Source organism: Camelus bactrianus, chromosome 34, assembly GCF_048773025.1.
Source record: "Camelus bactrianus isolate YW-2024 breed Bactrian camel chromosome 34, ASM4877302v1, whole genome shotgun sequence".
NCBI classification, from domain to species: Eukaryota; Metazoa; Chordata; class Mammalia; order Artiodactyla; family Camelidae; genus Camelus; species Camelus bactrianus.
In genome coordinates, this window is record NC_133572.1 from 11,876,459 (window position 1) to 11,896,782 (window position 20,324).

Consider the following 20,324-nt stretch of genomic DNA (forward strand, 5'->3'; position numbering starts at 1 on the left):
ATAAACTTCAGTTGCACTAAGTTAATTAAATTTGGGGGTTGATTGTTATTCCTGCTAGAAACCTAGCTAATCTTGACCAATAATACAGAGATGATTGTGCTTTTTTTCAGAAGAGTGGTGATTAGAAACATAACTACCTATGAGCCAGCCATCACTTCACATTTTTAGAAGAAGAAAAAAAAAAAAAAAAACCAGAAACAGATGAGATCAAGAGCTTTGTGCCTATAACTCTGCAGTGAACAGCAGCTTGGCAGATTGTTTCTTTGGTGGCCGCCAGCGAACTACCCTCCTTGGGGGGTCCTCTTCAACCTTGGCTCTGGGATTGGCTCTTGGACTGGCTTTGGCCAATGGTATGCTAATGGGCATGATGAAAACAGAGGCTTGTTCCTGGAGCCTGCCCTCTTGGATGCTTGCCCTCAGGACATTCCCTCGAAGAACCCAGTGACCATGCTGTGGGAAGCCCAACCTAGCCACTTGGAGGGGCCACATGGAGAGTTATCAAGACCGTGGCTGACAGCTCCAGCTGAGTTTCTAGCAAGCATCGATTTCAGCATACAAATGAGGTTTCTTGGAATTGGATCTTTCAGCCACAATTATGCCACCAGAACCGATGTCAGGTGGAGCAGAAATGAACCGTCCCATCAAGTCCTGCTCAAGGTGCAGAATTATAAGCAAATAAATGGCTGCTGCTGTTTTAAGACACCAAGGGTTTGGGCTGATAATCAAAACAATCAATATATGCTTTTGTATGATAATTAGTTGAAAAATTAGAAGTAAGAAATTATTTTGTGTATCAATAATTCCTTGTTCCTTAGTAAAAGGAGACCTTAGAGTCAAGATCGTGAGCTCTGAAATAGGGCATAGTTGGGTTAAAATCCTGGTTCAGGTATTTACTAGCTAGACAACCGTGGACCAAAAAAAAAAAAAAAATCCATCTGGGAACCTCAGTTTCTTCTTTCACACAACAAGCACGCAAAGAACTGCCTCCCAAGCTTATTGTGAAAATCAGAGAGAATTACTACACATGAAGCACCAGAAACAAAAGCAGCGCTCAATAAATGACAAAACTAATTATTCACATTCTGTATAATCATTAATCATCCGTCAGCCAATGATGGAGCATCAGCTATATGGCAAGCGCATGTACGCGGCAAGCGTAAAAGATCAGCACATCCCTGCACTGTGCTTTCTGAGATCTTAGAGTCTACTAACTGTGCTAAGCTCAGCAGAGGAAAGCTACAGGTTTACTGAGAAACCCTAACAAGGGAACCTTATTGAAATGCAAAGCCTGGGACAGTCTCGCAGATAAACATTTAAACTGAACTCAAAAAAGAAGGAGGATGAATGAAGGTGAAGGACACTGGAGAGATGGGTACAGACAGAGGGACAGCAGTGGGAGACTGAAGCTGGAGAGCTGAAAGAAGGCTACTGTGGCCTGGTCTGCAAGCAGGAGGGACGTATAATAGAGAGTAAGAGACAAGCCTCATATTTTTCTTAACAGCCAGCCTAGAACCCCCATCCTGAGAGGCGAGGCATACAGTACTATGGCCGTGGTGATGCCGATTGCCAACAGTGTGCAAATACTACCTAGGAAGTAAAGTTAATAACCCACGAAGCAATACTTTCCAAAAGCTGGTCCACGGGTTGGTGCCATGCTGGGAATAATACATTTTAGCGCTTGGAGGTGAGGCAAGAAAAATAGGAAAATGGAGAGAGTTGTTAATAAATTCCTTTGATTTTGAATTTTATAATTATGTCCTTACTCCTAGTTTTTCATGAAATAATGGTGATGATAGTTTTATTTTCAATGCCTTTACCTAGAAAAATCAGAAGGTAGCATCTATTGCACCCCAAAAACTATTTTCATCTGACCTTGGGGTGTCTCATGTTCTGTCAAATATCCACATCTAGGAACAATTAACTCAAAAGGCAACAGTGTCGAGATTGATTTTTACCTTAAAAAGCTTACTGTTCTGTAAGAGGCAATAGTATAGAACAACCAGAAGTAGGAACCCCCCCGCGTCCTCAAGCTGAAACACTAAATCTTTGAAATTTTTATTCTAAAAAAAGGTAGTACATCAGAGACTGCATATTCATATTCACATTCACACACATATAATATTCTTTATGTAGAAAATGCATGGAGGAAACAGCACTGTAATTTTTCTATGAAATATAAATGCCAAACTCATGCATAATTTACACGACATAAAACCAACAGACCATGTAGTTTTGGTGTTTAATTATGATCCCTTGGTTCTTCCTGATGAGCACCATTAATCAGTCCAATAAGTGTCTGAAATGTCCTATTTCTGTCTACAAATAAACACCTAACTGGAGGTATTAAAACAAATTTAATTGAAATGTGCTTTTGTACCAAGCGTTTCTCAGCCCAAATGTAATAACAGGAATTTAAAAGCAAATAATCAAGTGATTGACAAAAACAATAATAAATTTTTTCTGAGATTTTTAGAGATACATGGGAAAGTATAATTTTAAGCATCTTGACCTTTTTGCTCAAAGCAAAACTTCCTCCGGTTTAATTGGTTTGTGATTCTTTTTTAAAGAAAACCTCTAAGTGCTGCTTTAATATTGATAAACTTAGAAAGGACCTTCATGCTTTAATTTGACTGGGTATTAGAATGTTCAACCCTATGGATATCCAAAGGCGAGAGGATCCTCTCAGTGGTCTGACATTTTCTGACTCCCCAAGAACCTCTCCACATTTTCAAAGAGAAATAAAGTGGACTGATAAGACAGGCTATAAGCATTAAGACTTAGATTCTGTTCTGCCTTCACAAATCTGATCCTATAGATGCCCCACTGCATCGCCTTAACAGTGTGGATCTACGGAGCTTTTTCAAATGGCTTGAAAGGACATTTTCTCCATAAAGGCTACAAGTATTTATGAGGCAAACATTACCATTTGTTTCCTCAAAAGTAGATTGAAAACCTGATTTCTGCTCTGCTAGAAGAGCCTTGTTACTTGTTAAGACAGCCGTTGTCGCCTCTCTAGGAGGACAAGCTCGGTCAGGGGCTTCGCCACGTCCCGCCCATCATGTTCTCTTTGGCAGGGCCTGCTCCCACCAGTCCCTGCGGGCTCTCAGTCACCTCCACCCTGCAGTCCCTCTGGGCAGTGCGCTGCAGTTCCGTGCTGGATTCCAGTTTGCCTAACAAGTATCTCCTGGTAATTTCACCCATAAATGAGTTTCAAATGCCAGGTCATTTGTAAGTTTGAAACAAAGCACTGCTACACTATTGCTCCTTATTCCCTAGCAACTTCATTCACGTTATAGCCTTACTAAATGTTTGCAGGATAAATGGATAGACATCAATAGAGCATGAACTTTAAGTCTGAATTAAGTCGGAGTCCTAGCTTCATCACCTATTTATCAGCTGTGAAATGCTGGACACGTTATTGAAACTCTCTAAACCTTGGGTCCTTCATCCAAAACCAGGGATCGTAGCATCTATATCTACCTCCTGTAGTATCTTTCTTATAAGGATGAAATGTTAGGATCATGGTACCCTGGTACTTATGATACATGATAAGGGCCTAAGAGATGTTTCTTACTGTGATTGCTATTCATTCCACTCACTCAACAACTATTTTCTGAGCACCTACTATGCTCCCGGCGTACTCTGAAGGTTGAGTCATGAGTGGTGAAAATGAGGTCGACAGGGTGTCTGTACTCTACGGAGCTTACACCCCTGTTGGGGGAGATGCACAGTAAACAAATCAGCATGTAGTTACCAAGAACAACAAAGGATAAGAGGAAGACAGTGGCTGTGACAGGGAACACCAGAGAGAGACGGGTAATCAGGAAGGGCTTCCCGAAGAAGGTCATCTTTCAACTGCGACCTGAAAGTTGAGGGAAACACCCAGTGAAGCGTGGGAGAAGACGGAGGACAGAGGCTGAGCAGGAAAGCACTCTCAGGAAGCAGTGCTTGGGTCTGCAGCTTGCTCCGTAAGAAGCACTGACCAGGCTGAAAGATTTCAGAAGCCAGAAAGTGAACTCTCTTGTAGAACATGGAAGAAGCTTGGATATTACTCTTAAGATCAGTGGGAAAATATTGAGAAGTTTTAAGGAGGAGCGTGGCATGCTTTGAAATTCTATTTGTATGAAATTACTCTGGCTGTGATCTGACAACTTGGAAAAATGCAAAGGCAGTGGATGGACAAGTGAGGAAGCTACTGCAATTGTCCAGGAAGGAGATGATGGCCCCTTGGGCTTAGTGGCAGGGGTGCCAGAGAGAAAGAAGGATTTGAAATATACTATAAAAATAGTAAAATCAAATCTAGCCATGATATTCACCCGGGGACAGAGGTGATGGTTGACTTCAATTTCTTCCTGTTGATATTCACTCCTGTAACTATTAACAGCCAGACTTTAGGTTCCCAAAAGAGGGTGTGGCAGTATAACAATTTGGGGTGCTTACATTAAATGTTTTCTTATTATCATTCAGTTCTTCTCCAGCAGCCTTCTCAGAAACTTACTCATCACATTTCTCTAATTACATCAGTGTTCCCCCAAATCCTGCAGTGAGACTTGGGCAAGAGTGAAAATGCTTCATCATTATGAAAACCTTCGTCTTTAGCAACAAGCTGAGATGCTAGTAATCTGTGAAGTCTTATTTTAATCCCATCTAGTGCAACAAAAATTACTGAGTCTCCCCCCATTTGAAATCTGTTTTTGGCCTTAACTGGTAGCTTCAAGGATTCTCTATGTAACTTATAACGATTTTTCTCAAGGTGAATTTTTTTGCTTCAAATTTATACACGCCTGCTTTCATTCTCTTGTAAACAACAAACAGATGGTATGGAATATTTGGTTGCATAATGATTAAGCCTGAATTTAGTGAGAACTCAAAGATTAAGGGCTATTCTTAGAAAAACCACTGCCAGGACTTTAAAGCTTTTAATGATTTATATCAAAGGAGTACCTAAGGAAGCACACTGTGTGACTTGCAGATCTGAATTTAAAACCCTATAGACCTGAGCTGGGGAGATGTAGCGCAGTGGTAGAGTGCATGCTTAGCAAGCACAAGGTCCTGGGTTCAATCCCCGGTACCTCCGTTTAAAAATAAACAAATAAATAATAAACCTAATTCCCTCCCCCTGCAAAACAGAACAAAATAAAACAAAACAAAACAAAAACCTATACATCTGAAATAAGAATCCATGTACATTCACCCACAAACACTATCTCAGCACCACGAAAGAGATGAGTGACTCCATCTTTCTCCCTGTCAGGGAGTAAGTAGATCCTCAATCACGACTTGACGCATAGCCCATCAAAATGCAGACCACCATGGTGTACAATATATTCTGGCTATTTAAACATCGTTATGGGATTTTCCTCAACAAGTGGGAGCAACGCAATTCTGCTGCTCCTACTATGTGCAGAAAGCAGATAAGAAGAGGACACTTTAGAAAATACCCCGGGGTCATTCCATTGTCCACTAGCTCAGCATGATGGCAGTTTGAAACAACTCGTCCGATCTGTGGTCATCCCAGAATTACCTTTTGAAAGAAAATTTTGTATCTCAAATCAGAAAACTGAGCCTTAAAGTAATTAAACCCAGATTAGGCAATTTCGATAGCAAAGAAGAGAAAGTAGAAGTTTGGACAGAAGGAGAGAAGAGGATATAGAATTGCAAATGGTGGCTGCCTTTATGAAGAGCATGGCACATACGGTAACGGTCCTCTAATGTCTAGCACCCCTTTCTCTCTTTTAGTAACCAAACCCCCAAGTTTCAGTGGGGTTTAGCTGTTCAGCTAGACACTTTCCCAGCCTCCTTTGCAGCTACATTCCAACCGAGGGAATTTCTGGTTGACATCTGTCCAATTAAAAACAAATCTGGACTTTATTTGGAAGGATTATTGCAAAGTGTTGGGGAGGGATGATTGCAATGGAGGGAAGAGAACTACTGCAGCGCGGAGAACACTGACCACATGATGTGCATGTGTTGGGCTAAACGGGCGTCTTCCACAGAGAGAAGGAAATAGGGCTAGAATGAGCAGGGTCTAGGCAAGTGGGATGAAAGGGTGGTGAAGTCAGGCAGTAGATCAAAAAACGTTTTGCCCTGAGTCCAGCCTATTTTCTGGGAGACCCTCAAGGAAGGGCTGTATGCGGGCTTAGGCTGAGAGCAGGCCAAAGCTCAATGGGCTCGGGGGAAGGAGAAATTCTTAAGCAAAGCTTGGTTAATAAACATTTTGTTACCATTCATCAGTGGGGACAAAAGAGTTGAGCTAAGCATTTAAGAATAACAGAATGGGAATCTGGAGGGCCTGTGTCTGGCCTTGTCAGACACAAACAAGAGAGGCAACCTTGAGTCTTGTCTAAATCATGGGGAAGGGTAGTTCTTTGCAGGACGTTGTTTCCCAGAACACGAAGAGTGGGAGGGACTTCTCTAACCATTGCTGTTTCCCAGAGTCACAGGGCCCCGGTAAACGTCGACATGATCACAACCTTAAGAGGAATCTGCTTGCCTGTATCTCCTCTTTGGCCTGTTAGTGGTTGGAGCTTAGACGTGGTGATGGTGAGTCACCCTAAGGGAGGGTGTAACCTGAGATGGGAGGAACCTGGATCCCTGTATGGCTTTGTTCAACAGAGCTGTCTGCTTGCCCTCGTCAGCTCACCTACATCTGGGCAATTAGGAAAGGGAGAAATAAGCTTTTAACTAGTTTGCACCACTTTATTTTGAAGTCTCCAAGTTACAGCCACTTAGTTAGGACCCTAATGGATACAAACAGTCCCTGCAAAAAAGAAGCTTCCTTGTGTGTTTTTGATATCATGGTCAACCAGTAAGCATTATCTTCAAATATGAGACAATATTAAATGCAGAGCTCCCTTGTAGTGGCAAACATTCACATTCTCATTAATCTATGAATGCCTGAAGCATCAAAAGCTCACTTTTGCTCTTCTTTTTCTATGTCACAAAGAAAAAGAATTCTGTTTCAGTTCCTGAAATGAATTAAAAACTCCCCATTCACCTAGCCTTGGAACATTAGAAAAAGGAAAATGCACTCATTTCTGACTAAACAATATATATTAATGTATATATTTCTTTGTGGCGTTACTAGGGCTCTTAAAAAGTTGCTTAAAATGGCACAGTGTTCTGCCATTTGATTCAAATGGCCTTTAAGTCAGGAATATTCTCCTTTACTGGAAATGCAGACATAGGAAGATATGGAAGTTTGACAAGGAGTGTTTAGAAGAACTAACTCATCACTACCAAACACGTACCACTTTATGTCAGACCTTGTAAAGCACCCATGAAAGGTTGTCCCCAAAGGTGGTACCCATGTGATGTACTTTGCTAAATGAACAATTACAAGTATGTCCATTGTTAGGGGCACAGCTTGTCAAAATCCAAAAGTCTTTCCTTTAATTATTTAAATTTCTCAAGCTGTCCTAGTAACTTAAATAAGAATTATCGATTAGTCCATGCTCTTCTAGTGAAAAAAATAGTCCAATATCAAAACTGCCCAGGAAGGCTGCTTGTTCAATTTAATCTAAACAAAGAATTGCTTAAGTGTAATCACTGCTGCCTCTTTGATTCACTGGATCATTGAATTCACTGTCTCAGTTGAGTTCTTAACGATTTCCAAGTACATTTTGGAGAAGTTACCTATCGTGGAGAAAAATGAGCCTTTATGGTTTTAATTCCCTGAATCTCCTCTGAATTTTATGTGTGACTTTAATTAATATGTTGTGAAATTATTCCAAACCTTTATTGTCCATTGTTCCCTTTTTAAAAACAGGTCCAGGGAGAGACATGAGACACACAACCAAATATTTGGCATCCTTATTCACCTAAGTACTCAGTCTTTCAAAAGCATTCTTTCCTCTCCCAAACCCCGCCTTCTCCCAGTGGCTTCTGAAGAGTTCTACTTAAATGGATAAGCTCCCCACTGGGGACATGATCAATTAAGAACTTCTCTCCACTCCAGCCCTTGCACTTTGCAGTAATTCAACAATCTTTTATGTATTAAAAACAATCTCATTTCCAAAAGACTTAGTGTTTCTTGCTGATGTGAGACATCACTGGAAGACTTGCCCTTTTCTGTGCAGTGGCATCAGCAAAGGAGAAGGGCACGAGCAAAGCTGCACGAAATTCACTAAAATTTTTGTCCTTCCCATTCAAGCTTAAAATCTTACCTATAATTACAAAACAAAACAGAAATTTACCTGTCATTAGACTGAATTTGCTGATAAGTAAGTACTTACCTGCTTTTGAAAATTCTTTACAAGGAAGATTAACAAAAGCAGTTCCTATCAAGGTGATTATTATGCATGCTTTTACTTTTTTGAAAGAATCCAACTTCCCATATGCTTACTTGGACCAGCCAATACTAAATCCCACAAGAAGAAATCTTGGGGAAATGTGGACATAACCTGAGTTAAGAAGACATATTCCAATGCCTTTCTCAGATGTCCTTTCTTAAACATTCTGGGTTTGGTACCTAATGTGAAATGCAATTGAGTAGAGGACAGTTTGAAGCTCCTTTGTATGTGTTGTTCAAAAAATAAGTTTACAAAGTCAAAAGTCAGTGTAGTGTGTGTAGGCAATAATTCTGGAGGTCTACGTGACAAACTGTACAATCCATCAGCTGCTGTTAGCTGCTTCATCTCCAGCGTCTGTTTAACAGAGTATGACGTAGAAGATACTCAATAAAAAATTAGTAAACTGAAAGACTGGCTGACCTATAACAAGGATCACGTATCTTCCTTAATTTCATACGCCCACTCTCTTAAACAGTTGGTTCACAAATAAAGCAAATTCAAGATTTATTGCTAAACTGCTGAGTTCCTATAAAGGAGTGTTTCAGTATGTCAAAGAGATGTGAACACTCTTAATTAGCAGCAATCCACTGGACAAGTTTCCTTACCTCACTGAGATTACTGTCTCCCTTATAAAATGGAACCAATATTAATGGTGAAGATTAAATCAGACAACGCACACACTGTGCCCAGGATTGTACCAGGCATGTCACACATACCTATTCAACAGTAATCGTTATTTTATTTTACATGAGTGGAAGGAAGTTTATTCTACTTGGTTGACACTGGTGGGAAAGTGGCAAACTTTCATAATATGCATGATGAATTTTTCATCTTATGTATAAACATTTCCTTCTCGTTCTTCTTTTTTTAATAAGAATGACATAGAGAGGAGCCCATTACCTGGCTGGAAAACAGCTGCATCCTTACACCTGACCTCCCAGAACACCCCCTCCCTCATCACTGCCACCTCCATCGCTTTTTGTCTGGTTTCTGCATATTGATCTTGGTTTGGCTTGGCCTCTGCCTGGAGCCACCTGCAGGGTTTTTGTTTCTCCACCTATTGAGTCTCCCTTTGAGTAGGAGAAAGGAAAGATTCCCAGTGTGGGCCAAAACAATTTTTTCTGAGTACCTAACAATAAAAGGGCCACGAAACTATTTACCGACTTCACTTACATCCAATAAAATTGCCGTTTTACAGGGTGTTGCATTAAGTTGATCACTTTTCATTCTCTAAATAAAGACTTAAATTTCAGCTCACAGGAAAAACTGATACCAAGAGAAGCCGCTGGTGAAAAAAATACCAGCAGGGCCGGGCCGGGGAATGTTAGAGGCAGGGCGGGGAAGAAAACAAAACTTGAACCAAAACCTTCACTGCGTGTTTCATTTTACAGTAGTAATTAATCAAAAACAGACTAAATGTCAAGTCCCCTCTGATGATATTCTCCTGGCCATGAGGCTGCTTTTTCCTTGTTTCTTGGGATGACCCTGAATCCAAATATCGTACCACCCACATTAGGGAGAGAAACTGGTTGTTCCCAACTCTGACCACGACAGATGTAAAGTAACAGACTCCGATACTCTTGTAGAAGTTTTGACTTCTTTTTTTCCTGGAAACTGTAAAAAGAAATCTTTCTTGTTGCTGCAGTTTTGCTGTGTTAGATACTTTGTACTGCTTCCCTTCAGCCTGCTCTTAAAAGAGAAGAGCTTTATCCTGCATATCTATTAGTGAAGAAAAAGATCTTAGAAACCCCCACACAAAAGAATTATTCTGTGGAGGTGCCTGGCCATAGGTTTATATTCACTCCTGGCTCCTCAGGTGACCTGCTGCTCATAACAAACTTTTTGAAGAGATTAGAAAGAAGATGGTGGGATTAAAGAAGAACTGGAAAGCTCACTGAATCCAATAACCCGAGAAGAACCTTAAAAGAAAAAAAAAAAAAAAAGAAAGAAACCAAGCATTAAGGGACCCAGAGTGGTTCTCTAAAGTAAACAAATGAGGATCTGCCTTAATAAAAGAGTTGACAGCTTCTCCCCCTCTTTTCCAGGCTCAGCTGCTAGCAACAAAGAAAAGGCCTCATTTGCACAGCTGTTGCCCTAAGAACTGAACAAAAGGCTAAAACTTTAACTTGAATTTGAAAAAAGAAAAAAGTCAACTGACAAGGGGAAAAAAGTCACAAACATCAGGGAAGTCAACAAAGAGGCAAAAACTTTGTGAGGTCAGGAAGAAGAACTTTCTAAAGGGTAAACTCCCTGGGAGCTGGAAGGAAGCTCGCAGGACTGCTGGAAATCTGAGTCTGATAAAGGCTTGGGGGCTGAGCGCTGGAAGCAAGGTCCCCGCACACACAGCCACTGGAGGGATGATCACAGGGTGGGGAGAAATCCATTGCCAGGAGCCGTGGGGCAGAAAAGCCATCAATTCTTCAGTGCTGGGGAGCCAGAGATCAATTTGATTCTCACTATGAAAATCTGGGGCCAAGGGACAGATAACTTCAAGAAGGAGCCTGCCGGCTACTGTTTCTTCTAGCTTCTGGAGGCCGTCTTAGGATGTTCCTCTGTCATGGGGAGAGGTAGGATCCAGGAAAGACAGGAGGCAGTAATTTCTTTATATCCCCATCATTTTAAATATTTTTCTTCTCTCTCTCTTTTTTTTTAAGTAATATTTAAAGTCTCACAAAGGAAAAAGGCAACTACTGTTTTACAAGTAAAGCCTCTTGGGAAAATAAGCAATATACTAATTTAGGCTATTTATTATTTATAGACCTTCAATTTCCAAAAATAAGATTGAGGCATCCATACAATAGAAACTATGAAAACACGAAAAAAATTAGAATGTTAAACTGAGGAGTCAAAGAACAAGGTGGTAGGATCTGACAGGGGCAGGGAGGAGGAATAATTGTACCAGAAAATGCAAAAACAGTTTTCTCCTTTGCTGTGTTAGCTGTGATATGCAGAACTAAAATTTAAGTTCAACTGCAGTGAATTCAGTTCATTTTCTTTTCATTCATTTTCCAGATACAGTAAGAAATGTTGAAGGAATTTCAGGCACAGTTCCAGGTATATTAATTAAATAAATGCTCATAGCACACCTCCCATGTACTAAGCCCCCCCCCCCCCCGAAGAGTCCTGGAGTCTAATGAGAAAGAGAAACAAAAACAAATGATCTCAATGCAATATGATCAATTTGGGTTGCATTTCTTTCCGTATATACTATGGGAGAGATTTTCTGGGGCTAAGAAAGAAAGCCCTTCGCTCGGTCGGGAAAGAGAGGGAAAAGAACACTTCATACGAGTAACATAAGGGCAAGGACTTAAAAGAAGACCAGTTTTCCAAATGGAAGAGAAGAAGGACATTTCCCCAAAGAAACCATGCAAACAAAAGGACAGAGGACAGACCACGGTGTGTTCAGGAAGCTTTCATCACTGAGGGGCTGGGGATGAGGTGGAAAGGTAGCTTGGAAACTGGAAAAACTGTGGAGAAGACATTGAAGATCTTTTCAACAGATGAGTGAAAATATCCTGTCTCAGGCTTAGAAGACAATGGTACGATGCAATTTGGAGAGTGGGTAAGAGTAAGGGCGAAATTAAAGAGAGGAAGGAGGCTGCTTGGGGGTTCTTCAGAGAAACAGAATAGGATGTGTATACATACATAGAAAGAGGTTTCTTTTAAGGAATTGGCACACATCAGAGGATGGCAAGTCTAAAATCTGCAGGATGGGCTGGGAGGCTGGAGACCCAGGAGAGCCCAAGCCACAGTTCTGGCCTGAAGGCTGTGTGCTGTAGCACCAGGAAGAGTTCAGTGTTGCAGCTAAAGTCCAAAGGCAGTGTGCCGAGAATTCTCTCTTGCTCAGGGGAAGTCAGTCTTTTTGTTCTATGCAGGCCTTCAACTGATTAAATGAGGCACACCTACATTATGGAGAGCAATCTGCTTTACTCAAAGTTCACTCATTTAGATGTTAATCTCATCCAAAACACCCTCCAAGAAACATCCAGGATAATGTTTGACCAAGTATTTGGGTATCCTATGGCCCAGCCAAGTTGACACATAAAATTAACCATCACAGAGACTATTAGTATATAAAGAGGTTATACAGTATACCTGACAGCTGGCATAGGGTCTGGGCTAAGCTCAGAGCAATGGGGACAAAGAAAAATTTATAAAATTCAGGGAAAACTGAACATAAAGATGTAAAAGAGGACACTGTAAAGATGAAATCAAGGGTGTTAGTTTGAACAACTATGTACAAAAGAAAAAAAGAAAACGAATCAGATGACCAGTTACTTCCAAGAATACATTTTTCTTTCAGTTTCCTTCCTTTCTCTATAGCACGTCCAAGTTTCTTCTGCCTCCTGGTGCCTATGTTCACCATCTGCATTTTTGTTGTTGTTACAAATTGCATCATCAGTTACTCTAAGAACTAATACAGCTGCAAAAGGTATTTCACTGATCAGATTTCATGTGTGAGGATAATTAAATTTCTTGATTTATTTTGAAAAATGCATTTACTTAACTTCTGATGAAATCTGGTAACTTGAATACAGTTCTTTGCCTCTATTCCTATCCAAACAAAATGTGTAAACACATAAGAACAAGAATACCTGAGAAATGACAACAGAGAGAAATAATGACAGAATTCTGAGAACTGGAAGCAGGTAGCTGAGGGATAAATCAAAGGAAAACAGAAAATCAAGAAATTAAATTCCCCCACAAAACCCTGGAAGAACTCAGGAATTGGAGAAACAAGGCACTTCTGAAAGGAGATGAGAGCCGTTTAAGTGGGGCTAAAAGTCAATTAAATCTCTAACCCAACTCCCCAAATCTCTGCCACTAGGTGTCTACCTGTCACCAACCCCAGCAGAAGACTGGAGGTTTTCTCTTTGGAGAAACTGAATCAAGAGGAATATGGACTTGAGGACAAGAGGCAGAGCTCTGGTCAAGAGAACTGCACCATAATGAAAACTAGGATTAGGTGGAACAATCAGCAGTCTGAATGGTCAAGTTGCTGATGCCTTTTCCCCACTTGTTCCCAGAATGCAGCAGCTTCATTTATAAGCCTCAACCAAGAAATGAGAAAACCTGCCCAACCCAAGGGGAAAAGACCCACAGAGCCAGACAGCTGGAGATTCCCCACTGAAAGTCCCAGGTTTTACCCTAAACATCCAGCAGTGAAGCCAGCACTTGACAAGCCTCTCTGGTGCATACAGAACTTTCCATCAGCCTTTTAGTGCCTTACAGTGAAACATAAAAAAAGACCATCAAGGATCACCGGGCATGATGAAGGCTGTTAATATGAAAGCAGAGGCCAAAATAGGAAAAAGGAAAAGTGGATGGACCTACAACACAAGATGCAAAAGAAAATGTCATAAACCAAACTCCAGTATCCCTAGGTAAAGAGGAGAAACCATTACATCCATTAAGGATGCTTTTTTAAAAAAAAAGTAATCCTTAGAGAACTAACCCTCTTAGAATTAAAATACGGTAGAAATAAAAATGTTAATAAAAGTGGTGGAAGATAAAGTTGAAGGTGTCCGAAAGGAAATAATGCCACCAAAAAGTAAAAGAATATAAAAAGAAGTTGTGAAAAAGAAAATTAGCAAGAAAGTTGAACATGCAAGTGACAGAAGTTCCAGAACGAGGGAACAGAGAAAATGAACAAGATGAAATTATCAGAAAGAAAACACCAAGGAAAAGTTCCCAGAACTGAAGGAGGGGAGTTCTCAGGTGGAAGGAGCCTAGAGGCCCAGTGAGCACCAGCCCCATGGAAACGCCAAGCATATTAGAGAACACACACACACACACACACACACACACCCCCCAAGCGCATGACAGAAAACCGTCAGGATCTTGGGAATAAAAAGGGTCTAAAGGCTTCCAGAGAGAAAAGGCAGATCACATACAAAGTGATCGGGAATGAAACTTATACTGGCTGTTCCACAACTCCTGAGAGCCATTACAAGACAGTCAAAATTTCAGGGGGAAAAAATGATTTGCAACTTAGAATTCTAACCCATTTGAATGATCAGTCCTGCGAGATAACAGAATAAAGCCATTCCGAGATAAGCAAGGACTCAGAAGTTTTCTCTCTAAAATGTTCTTTCTCAGGAAGCTGCTAATGCAGTGATGCCCAAAACAACATCAGTAGCGCTTGGACACTTGTTTTGAAACAGAAATTCTGGGACCTCACCCCAGACTGGGGCGTTGGGGGCGGGGGAGCTACAATCTATGTGCTATCAAGCCCTTTGGGTGCAAAGCAAAGTTTGAGAAACACTTTACCAGTGGAGGTACTCTCCCAAAATGAGGAGTGAGCCAAGAAAGAGGAGACACAAGCGACAAGGCGCACCACCCACAGCCCAGAACAGAAGGACAGAGGCTTCAGGGGGGATGCTGCAAATTATTATTTACGGCACATCTGCTGTTGTTCTAAAAATTTTCCACTTATTCGTGTTTAAATCATCCCAGCAACCTATGAACCTTGTAAACCTCATCTCAAGCAGCCCAGACCCAGGTAATTACGGCACACACTGCATGTGCCATAAAAACTGAAACCAAGGAAATGCCTGATGTCTTTAAACCTAAGGAGAGATTTACACCTCTGTGGAAGACTTTGAAGATAAATAGGGGACGGACGCACAGAAAACCCAACAAGGCGCACTCAGGCAAGTATTCCACGGAGAAAAGAAGAATGCCCTCACACGACTTGACGGAACTAATATTCACGTGGCCCCAGGAGAATAAACACTGAGTAATGATTTAACAGAAAATTATCATACCATTACATCAGGGGGATAAAGGGAAGCAGAAGGGGAGCAGAACATGCCACCCCGGAGTCTGATTCCAGGAATCCAGGACCTGCCATCCAAAATAGGCCGCTTTGATACATGGATTATTTTGAGCTGTTGGCCCTTGGGAGAGGCCTTGTCTGAGCTCCTCTTATCTGCCTAAAGACACGTTCTCCAAAAGGAACTCGACTGTCATAGGTCCCTTCCCCGGGAGATTCATAACCAGGGAAGATAGACTCTTATCAAAGGAAAGGAGATGAGACGTGGATGCCAGACAAAGGTTGTCACAAACTATCATACCCCCATCTCTTCTCCTAAGGGCCCGTTCATCTTTCCTAAAAATCACTCACTCTCCTCTAAGAGGTGTACATCCCCCATCCCGTTTCCCTATTAAGATGGTATTTAAGCCTGAATTCTAAGTCACCTGGAGGAGTTACTCATTTTCCCCCGGGTCTCCCCAGCAGCCACATGAGACATACATGCTAATAAACTTCTGTTTGCTTTTCTCTTGTCAATCTGTCTCTTATTACAGGAGTCTCAGCCAAGAACTCAGAAGGGGAAATGGAAAATTATGCTTCTTGCCCTCCAAAGATAAAATGGGAGATGAGCAGAGGGGGACACAAGCAAAATTCTCATCCTCCTAGGAAATTCATAGCTAATGCCTAAAACTGAAAAAATTAGGAAATAACAGTATAAACATGGTAAGATCGAAGAGAGTTAAAATTGGCTGCCCCTTTGGAGGAAGGAGCGTAATGGGAGGTAAGAGTTGACTTTTGTTTCTGTTATAAGCCTTATACAATTATTTGATCTTTTAAATTACTCCCACAGAGTTTGATAAAAAATAAAATCAAGAAAATAAATTTACTCCAACGTGGGAGTCAAAATTTAGTAAATGTTTCTGACAGGAAATTTCTGCCCTACTCTGTTTTCTGACACTCAAAGAGGGCCAAAGGAGGGACTTTTTAGAAGCGTCCCCTTGTCCCCATAACCCTTGTTTGTCACCATCAGAATGCCTCAGACCCTGAGACTGGGCTTCAAGTTCAAAGGGACAGATGGGAGGGAGTCACTGGGGATTCCTCATCCTAATTCTCCCATGAGATTTTGGCAGAGTTGTTTTCTCTAAGAGCATGTCTGCAGAAACCAGTTCTCTCAATCATCTAGAAGTTTCTACTATGCATAAGGTTGCCACACCTTTGCCTGTGTTTTAATAACACGCCCATGAACTTTTTTTGGTGCCATAATTTCACTTATTTGGTCACTCATTCATTCAAAAATAAATGCTTAATGAGGCCCTACTATGTGCAGATACTTACTATTAAGTTTCTTAAAAATTATGTTTCCTCTATCATGGTTTCCAAACTTAAAGATTAAGATGTTTCAAGGTTCTTTATAATCACTGCCTTTTTATGTGTTAATTAGAAAAGGCAAACTTCTGTGGTGTAATAATTAATTAAAATAAGGATAAACTAGATTATCTTAAGAAAAGCTTCAAGATTTACTTTCTAAATTTAGATCAAGTCAGTTTAAATTTTCTCTTACCCAACATGTCAGTGGGCTCTCTTGTCACAAAAAAAAATTAAAATGTTAACATTTATCTAAAAGGGTTATCTATCTCCTGCTGATGATTTATGAGCAAACAGACTTCTCCATTTCCTCTCAAGAGAGAGAAGTACATTTACAAAGTAGAACAGTATTTTGAAGTACTAATGCATGTATCCTCACTCCATCCCACTCCATCCACCCTAGCTCAAATCCAGGCAACTTCATCATTAAAAAGTCCACAAATGATAAATGCTGGAGAGGCTGTGGAGAAAAGGGAACCCTCCTACACTGTTGATGGGAATGTAATTGGTGCAGCTACTGTGGAAAACAGTATGGAGATTCCTCAAAAGACTAAAAATAGACTTATATGATCCAGCAATTCCACTTCTGGGCATATATCCAGAGGAAACCTTAACTCAAAAAGATACATGCACTCCAATGTTCATAGCAGCACTATATACAATAGTCAAGACTTGGAAACAACATAACTGTCCATCAAAAAAATCACTGGATAAAGAAATTGTGGTATATTTATACAATGGAATACTACTCAGCCATAAAAAAGAATAAAATAATGCCATTTTCAGCAACATGGATGGACCTGGAAATTGTCATTCTAAGTGAAGTAAGCCAGAAAGAGGAAGAATAATACCATATGATTCCACTTATATGTAGAATCTAAAAAAAAAGACCAACAAACTTACTTACAAAATAGAAACAGACTCACAGACATAGAAAACAAACTTATGGTTACTGGGGGGAAGGGTGTAGGAAGGGATAAATTGGGAGTTAAAGATTTACAGATACTAAATATATATAAATATATATTTAATATATATAAAGTAGATAAACAACAAGTTCATACTGTATAGCACAGGGAATTATATTCAATATCTTGTAGTAACCTACAGTGAAAAAGAATATGAAAATGAATATAGGTATGTTCATGTATGACTGAAGCATTCTGCTGTACACCAGAAATTGACACAACTTTGTAAACTGACTATACTTCAATACATATATATATATATATTAAAAAAAAACAAATTCAGGCAATTTAACATAAGTCCACCATTTCCCAAAAGGATAGTTATTATGGCAGAATTAGAGTACAAAGAGGACAAATTTAAATCCTTCAGTATAACCCGTGTAATACTGTACACTTGTTAGTTTAAGTTATAACTCGAGGTTAAGTTAGTTTCCGGTTAGGGACTGAATGTTTGTGTCTCCCCAAAATTCCTATGTTGAAGCCGCCATGTGATGGTACTTGAAGGTGGGGCCTCTGGGAGGTAATTAGGTCATGAAGGTGGAGCCTCCCTAATGGAATTAGTGTCTTTATAAAAGAGAGCTGTCCTTTCCCTCTGCTCTCCATCACAGGAGGATGCGAGAAAATGTGTCTACAAGCCAGGAAGAGGGCTCACACCAGACACCAAACCTCCTGGGGCCTTGATTTTGGACTTCCCAGCCACCAGAACTGAGAGAAATGAGCGTCTGCTGTTTAAGCCACCCAGTGTATGGTATTTTTGTTTTAGCAGCCTGAACTAAGGTTACCCATATCAGGAATTGAAGTCCCAGGAGCAGCCAGCTGGCATGCAAATCAGGGAGCCCACACTCCAGAGACAGCTGATATGAATACATGCCTTCTGTTATCCAAATCTCCATCAATACTAGGAGCTTTTCTAATTAACATAATGAGCATTAGGAACAAGGTCTCACTGTGGGAATGAGTGGAATTCGAGATATGTCATTTAATGAACAGGATGTGAAAGTCCACCCAGGCCTGTAACCCGTGTCCTTAAGGACAATGACCAAATCTTGACCCACAAATGAATCTGTGTCTGATCACAGAGTCAGAGGACTTCTGGTTGCCTGATGCAACTCCAAGGGCACAGGATCCTGCCTCTGGATATTGTTACGTCTGCTTCAAGTAAACATTTCATGTAAAGAGGCAGCTGGAGCACTTCAAAAGAACAGAGAGCTGGGACTTCCATCAATCTCATGAAACAGTTTGTGTAAAGGTTTCTGAGCCTGCTTGCCAATAAATTTTTTTAAGAAGGTCTATATTGGTGGCATAATTTATGGGGAGTAAGTCAATTTTGTGGCGGTTACTGTTATTTACTAAAACAACCAAAGTTGTATGAGACCAAACTTAGGTTTACGGAGTAAGCTGACAGAGAATGAAGACCCCTGAAGGAAATCTGTAGTCATGACACAGGAATCGCGCAGCATAACGAAGCTTGGATCACACAGCTGGGAATTACTAGGAACACGTCTCAACAGAAGCTACTGTAGAGTGGTGACTACATCTGGAAACCATACGTGATGACCTCAGCAAATGACAGCAAGGACGACGACTAACGAAGACCCAGACACTTACTCCTCCCCTGGAGCCAAGAGGCTACTTACATGCAATCAGGGAACCGCCTGCATTAAAACCTGAAATGACTGAGTTTGCCAGGAATTGACTAAAATTAGTTATTGCCATCAGGAAGAATAGAGTCTGTAAATAGATATTAAATTGGCATTAAAAAAAATCTAAAAATGTTCCCTTTCTTGCACATCTGAGTTTTGGATTTTGAGAAATTCATCCTCACTATTTGCCACGCGAGGAAAAACAATTCTGGGTCTCTCTCAACGTTTCTCTCCAAGGTCATTTATTTTAAAGCTTGATGCCTTGTTGCATTTTCTCCTCTGGTAGCTCTTCAGGAGTGATTCTCCCATCCCCCGAGATTCTTCTTAGTAACCCGAAGTCTGGTTCAAAGTTCAAGGGGGGGATGTTCACGTCTTCCTAAATGTTTATTCAAATCAGGGAGAAAAGAAAGGCAGCATCTTAAGTATGCAGGTGTGTGTTTCTCACCTTGAGCTTCTGTAGCGAATACCATGGACTGGATGGTCTAAACAACAGACATTCATTTCTCACAGTTCTGAAGGCTGGGAAGTCCAATATCAAGGTGTTAGCAGATCTGGTGTCTGGCAAAAGCCTTGGCTTGTAGACGGCCATCTCCTCACGGTATCCTCATATGCCAAGGAAGACATCATCTCTCTCACATCTCTTCTTATAAGAGCATCAACCCCATGCATTACGGCTCTACACTCATAATCTAATTACCTCCCAAAGGCCCCACCTCCTGACATCATAGTGTTGAGGATTAGGACTCCAATAGATAAATATGGGGGTGGGGGCACAAACATTCAGTCCATAGCGGTATATATGCAGAGGGAGGAAAGTGGTGGTGAGGAAAAAGTTATCTGGATCTTCCCCTAGGATCTGCCTTCCTGAGAGAAGCAGGTAGAATCATCCCACATTCAGCAAATACCTAACTGTAAGCCAGTGTTAGGAAAGCACTAGTTTCACCAAGACGAAGAAAATATTTTCTGACATCAAGTAAGGAGACAGATAACACAACGTGCTGAGCGCTGAGATGCAGGTAAGTACAGAGCCAGTGCTGGGGGATGGAGACAGCCCAGCTCTGACTGGGGGCATTTGAAAAGCCTTCCAGAAGTGATGACGTTCAAACTGGGTCTAAGTTTCAGCAGCAGAGAATGGCCTTTCCAGTCGGCACTAAGAGAAGATGCCAAGGCAAAAATGAATGAACGAGCATGGAGTGTTAGAAATGGTGACAAGTCCAGGGGTTAGAAAGTATGAGGGTGGATGAGGTAGGCTATGCTAGAGGGTAATGTGTGGTCAGACTGGGAAGACTCATGAATGCTTTTC